The following is a 6,577-nucleotide window of genomic DNA, read 5'->3' as shown; positions in this document are numbered from 1 at the left end:
GCCCCTCCTTTTTTTGTGGTACCAGGGATCAAATTCAGGACCTTGCACTTGCCAGGCAGGTGCTTATGCCATTGAGCTATCTCCCTGGACCCTCTAAATCCTGACTTTAACTCTGGATTAATGTTGTTAAGCAATCGAGTGAGACAGTGTTCTGGCCACTGACTGCATGCGCTGCCCTGGACGGAGCCCTGTGGATCCCTGAGCAGCGGCCCCAGCACCTGGGCAACTGGCTACTGGTGGCTGGAGGTCCCCTGCTAATATACGACAGGAGGAAGGACTGCCCTGGGGCCAACAGCAACCTTTTCCTTACCATTGAGTAATGATGTAAAACAAATTTGAAGTAGATATTACCCTGAATTTAGGCACTTAAACATTGATAAAGGAGACCAGAAAAAGATGGAAAACAAAAATTCAGCAAAATATTTTCTAACTGAATAACCTGTTAATTTCAAAGATATTCAAAAAAGAAAGAGACGCATATGGACTGAACTATTTAGGTACAGCCTAATTCTACAAGTTGCTATAATTTTTAAAAAGATCTCCCGGTTTGCAAAGGCTGGCTGTTTTATCTATTCCTAGTTACAGAACATTTTTATGCAGCCATAATCGTATTCACAAAGTTGATTCCTGGAGATGTTCCATGGTTTGGATGGTGCCAGCCATGCCCCACCTCTTCTGAGCCCCTTTGGTGGCTAGGATTGAGTGAGCTTCCCACTTGAGTTGGTTATGGCCACATAAGATGTTCTTTATGCAAGGAAGATATTCCCAGAAGTGGCTCATACCCACCTGAGTTCACCACCATGATTCCACTCCTACTCCCGCTGGAGGATGAAGAACTTGTAGCTCATCTGAAATGCTCACAGGGCTAAAGGCCTTGGAGGGGAAAGGCAGCAATGAGCCTGCCCTTTTCACTTCTGTGCATAACGGTGTTCCACCTTCACACATAGGTCACTCTGGAAAAGACAACAAAAGCTACAGACCATATTCTGCGATCCACGCACAAGGCTAAAGCATTAAATATGATTCGTGGTGTTCACAAAATCTAAAACCTACCTAGAGGACAGAGAACAGTTAAGCAGTACAGGGGTACACTTGTACAGGAGAAACCATCTAATGTTCTGGGACACAGTAAAAGAACTGTGGGGGATTATGACTGAATGTTTCAAAACAGCTAGTAGAGAAGGTTGTAAATGTTCCCAACACAAAGAGATGGTATGTTTAAGGCAATATGCATATGCCAATTACATGTACTACTCATTACACACTGTGTACATGCATTGAAGCTGAGACTGGAATATCACAGGAGCTAACAAGTTCAAGGCCAGAATGGGCAACACAGTGAGACCCTGTCTCTTTAAAACAAAATCAATACAAGAGAAACACTTCACAGGGCAAAAGTATAGACTAATTGAAATTTTTTTCCAGGTCTTTTGCTTCTCTGACAGGACTTCCAGTGGAGATCAGGAGTGTTAGGATTCAAGAGTTGAGCTGCCTGGGTTCCTTTGAGAAGAAAAGAATTTAAAGAATTCATTCACTACAAATATTCAATGAGTTGCAGTTACTTTGCAGAGTTTGCATTTTGCAGAGATAGCACTAGACCTCATATCTGTCCATATCTCATGCATCCATGAGAGACTTTTTACCTGAGCTGCCTCTTTCTCCACATGACTAACCCTGAGATACACAGTCGATATTTATCCCCAGGTTCAATATCCAGGTATTCAACCTATGATAGATCAAAAATGTTTTTTAAAAAATTATTTCTAGAAAGTAGGAGAAATTCTTGAGGACTTAGGGGTAGGCAAACAGTTCATGAACAAAAATCAAACTGCGTGAGTAATACTTGAAAGAATTAACAACTGGGACCTCCTCCTATTGAGAGGTTTTTGCATGTCAAAAGAAATCACCAATAGAGTGAAAAGACAACCCACAAATTTTGAAAGAATCTTAATTAATAAGGACTCAGACAAAGGTTTTCTCTCTGGAATTTATAAAGAACTAAAAAACACTACGGCCCCAAAATTTAAAAACCCAATCCAGAAATGGGCATCTGAGATGAATACACGCTTCTCAGAGGAAGAAATTCTACATGCTAATAAATACAAGAAAAAATGCTCCACATCACTAGCCACCCATGAAATGCAAATTAAAACAACACTGAGAAAAAAAAATATTTCTAAAAGGTAAACACTTTTAACACATCATTATGTCTTTAACAATACAGTGTAACAACAATTAACATAACATTTACATAACATTAAATATTATACACAATTTAGAGATCATTTGAAGTATATGGGAGGATGTGCATGTATTATAAACAGATACTATGTCATTTTATGGAAGGGGCTGGTATCTGAGGATTTGCTAAAGTTCTCAACAAATGAATCTTCCATGGGTATCAAGGGACAACTGTACAAAATTATATTGCTTTCCTTAAGCATATTCGTCACTGGTACATCAGCTCAGTAGAATTGAGATATCCCTTCCACCATCACAGGAAACTTAGGGAGCCTTGGTGCTCCTTGGTGAGCCATGAAGGAGGAAAGAACCGCAGCCTTCATCCCTCTGCCACTGAGGGAGCCTTAGTGAGCCACCTGGAAGAGGAGAGAAGCTGCCCATCAACTCTCTGCCAAGGTGAGAGCCACAGTCCAAAGGCTCACAGGTGCTGCCCATTCCCCTACACTGCAGGATGGGCAGCAGCACAGGAAGTGCCCAGGACATGGCAACCAGCTCATCCAGAGGAAGCCAGGATAAATCCCACTCTAACAAGGAGAAATACTTTGCATACAAACTCCTAATTTATAAGTTATCTGTTATATAACTTTAGACTTTGCTCTTAGGGTCTAAAGTACAAAATCAACAGTTGCCATAGTTGGTCACTTTCTAAATTGTGCTTGATGCTATCATGATTGCTAATTCTACTGCAGCAATAATTGTACTGCAGCTAGGACGTCATATCTGTTGTTATCAGTTATTCTTCCTTGTGCACAATATTGGGAAGATTTAGGGTAATAACATCATGAGAGCCCTACACTGAAAAGACTGGGGAAAAAGCAAAACACAAACCAGTATCCCACCCTCAATTAATGGGGAAGGTAGATCTTGGGACAGACACAAACCAAGAATCTCCTACACACAGAAGATATCCCTGAAGTACAGAAGTTTCCTGGTGAGGTCTTGATACTAATGATATGGCTAACTATCACCAGAACTCAACAGAATCATCACAGAAAACAAAACAAAAATGTTTTGCAATAGAAGATGCCAAGATGAAGAAGCAGAAAACAATCTCTGGAGTTCGGAGTCTCCTGGAGAGATCAATATATATAAAATTGGAAGTTGTACACCTAAAATGTCTGAAATGATAACAACTGCAGTAAAGAAGCACAAGAAATGACAGCAATAATGAAATGTTCGTCGTATTTAAAGAAGATACAGATAAAAAGTAAAGTAACATAGAAAAATGATGGAAATGAGCAATGAAAGAAATGAACAACACAAGAAAGAATTAGAGAGCAAAAAGCAGATTCAAAGAGAAAACAGAAAATTTAAAATGCTATTGAAATTTGGAAAAACCAGTTGAATTAAACTGAAGATAGACTTTCAGCCCTTGAAGTCAGGATCGCAGAAAGTGATCATGAGAGGAAAGATCTTTTAAACATACCAAGGTATCAGGAAATAACAAGTCAACAGCCACAAGATGATATAAAGAAAAACAATGGAAGACTGATGAGTGTCAATGAAAAAGCAGGAGTTAAAACATATGACATAAAAAGACTATTTGTAGAACTAATATCAGAAAATTTCCCAAGCATGGAAACATAATCTGATATACAAATAAGCGAGGCATATAGAGCTCCAATTAGCATCAACCAAAATAAATCTATACCCAGATACATAATACACAAGATCCAGGAATTCAGAATGAGAACAGAATATTAAAAGCTGTTAGAGAAAAGAAACAGTTCACCTATACAGGAAAGTCCATCAAAATCACAGCAGACTTCTCAACACAAAGGCCCAAAGCAAGGAGAGCTGGCAATGAAGTACTTGAAATCCTGAAAGAAAAAAAAAAAATACAGTGCAGATTAATGTACCCTGAAAAACTATCTTTCAAAATTAATGAACAAATAAGACAATTTCATGGCAAAAAATAACTGAAGAAATTCATAACCACCAAGCCAACCTTACAAGGAGTATTGAAAGATATTCTATAAAGAGACAAAAATGACCACAATTCCAAGAAAAACAACACAAAGAAATCACTAAGCATGGCAATCAATTAAACAGAGGGAAAAGTAGGGAATCAATAGCAGGAAAATTATAACATGACAAAGACAAGCCAACACATGTCAGTTATAATCACTAATGTAAATGGGCCTTAATTCACCAATCAATCAAAAGGAACAGACTGGAGGAGTGGATCAAGAAATAAAATCCAATGACATGTGGCATACAAGAAACACTTAACTCAGAGAGAAATTCATAGACTAAAAGTCAAAGGATGGAAAACAATACTCTATAAACAGGAAAAAAGAAAAAGAAAACCCAGGAATATCTACTTTGTTTGCAGACAACGTGAACTTCAAACCCAGAATGTTCAAAGGAGACAAAAGTCACTACCTACTTGTTAGGGAAAAACTGCAAAAGGAAGAGATAATAAGCATAAATATATATATGCACCAAATTCAGAATCACCCAACTATATAAGATTAATATTAATAGACATAAAAACCAAATAAGCAATAACACAATTGCAATGGGGGACCTTAAGATCACATTGAGATAAACAGCTAGATCAACTGGACAAAAAATCAACAAAGAAATAACAAAACTGAACCAAACTTGTGAACAAATGGACCCAGTAGACCTTTACATAATGTTCCACCCAACAACATCAGAATACACATTCTTCTCAGCTACACATGGTACATTCTCCAAAATAGACCGTATACTAGGCCATAGAACATGCTTAGGTAAAGGCAAAGGTAATGAAATTATCCCATGCATACTATCTGACTATAGTGCAATGAAATTAGAAATTATTGACAAAAGAAACCACAAAAACTCCATAAATACCTGGAAATTAAATAACACCCTCTTAAACAACCAATGGGTCACAGATGAAGTTAAAGAAGAAATTAAACAATATCTACCTTCAAGCAAAAATGGAAATACGATTTACTGGAACCCGTGAGACATAAAGAAAGCAGTCCTCAAGGGAAAAATTTTAGCAGTAAATTCTCACAACAAGAAAACAGAACATGCACAAAGAAACAACCTAAAGTTGCACCTCAAGCTTCTACAAAAAGAAGAGCAAATCAGGTCCAAAGCCCAAAGAAGGGAGGAAATTTTAAAGATTGGGGCAGAAACTAATGCGATGCAGAGTAGGAACACCATAAAAGCATTTAATGAATTGAACAGTTGGTTATTTGAAAAAATAAATAAAATTAATAAATCCCTTTCTAACCTTATCCAAACAGCAAAGAAAAATTCAAATTCATGCAATAAGCAATGAAAAATGCTAAATCACTATAGATCCTGTGGAAATTCAGAAGATCATCAATATCTACTTCAAAAATCCTTACGCTTATAGGATGAAAAATACAGGAGAAATAGACAGACTCCTAGAAACATATGAATTATCAGAGCTGAACCAAGAAGATATAAAAATTCTGAATAGCCCAATATTAATTAGTAAAATTGAAAACATTGAAGCCGGGGAGATGGCTCAGTGGAATAAGCGCTTCCCTGGCAAGCGCAAGGGCCTTAGTTCAATCCCCAGTTCCACGAAAAAAAAGAAAAAAAGAAATTGAAAACATAATTAAAAATTTACCCACAAAGAAAAACCCAGGTCCTGATGGATTCACAGCTGAGTTCAACAAGAAATTTAGAGACTGTTTAAGCCAATTCTTCTCAAACTCTTCATTGAAAATGAAAGAGAAGCAATTCTCCCACACTCATTTCTTGAGGCAAGTATTACTCTGATACCAAAACCAGAGAAAGACAAAACCAAAAAAAGATAACTACAGGCCAATCACCCTAATGAACATAGATTCAAAAATCCTCAATAAAATACTGCAAACAGAATGTAACAAATCATCAAGAAGATTATACACCATGACCAAATGGGATTCATCCCAGGAATACAGGGATGGTTCAATATACACAAATGAATAAATGTAATACACCATATAAACAGAGTCAAAGACAAAAATTACTTGATCATTTCAATAGATGCAGTAAAAGCTTTTGATAAAGCCCAACACTCATGCACGAAAAAATCCTACACAAATAGGAATAGATGGTCCTTACCATCTGTTGTCTTGCCAGTGTAAGAACCTGAGAGAGTAAATAAAATCTATTGAAAGATATGGTATTTTTATACAACAATATTCCTCAGCTATAAAATAAGATAAACTTGAGGCTTTTATAGGTAGAGGGATGCAATTAAAGAAGATACTTATAAATGAAATAAATCAGACTCACGTGTGTAAACATCACATTGTTTCCCTAGTGTAAGAAATTGAAAGAGTAAATAAGATTCAAAAGGTACAATAGATATTGTGAAAGG

The sequence above is a fragment of the Octodon degus genome, unplaced genomic scaffold (genome assembly GCF_000260255.1).
Source record: "Octodon degus isolate 3935 unplaced genomic scaffold, OctDeg1.0 scaffold00023, whole genome shotgun sequence".
NCBI lineage: Eukaryota > Metazoa > Chordata > Mammalia > Rodentia > Octodontidae > Octodon > Octodon degus.
The sequence above is the reverse complement of the archived record's forward strand: the minus strand, read 5'-3'. Positions refer to the sequence as shown.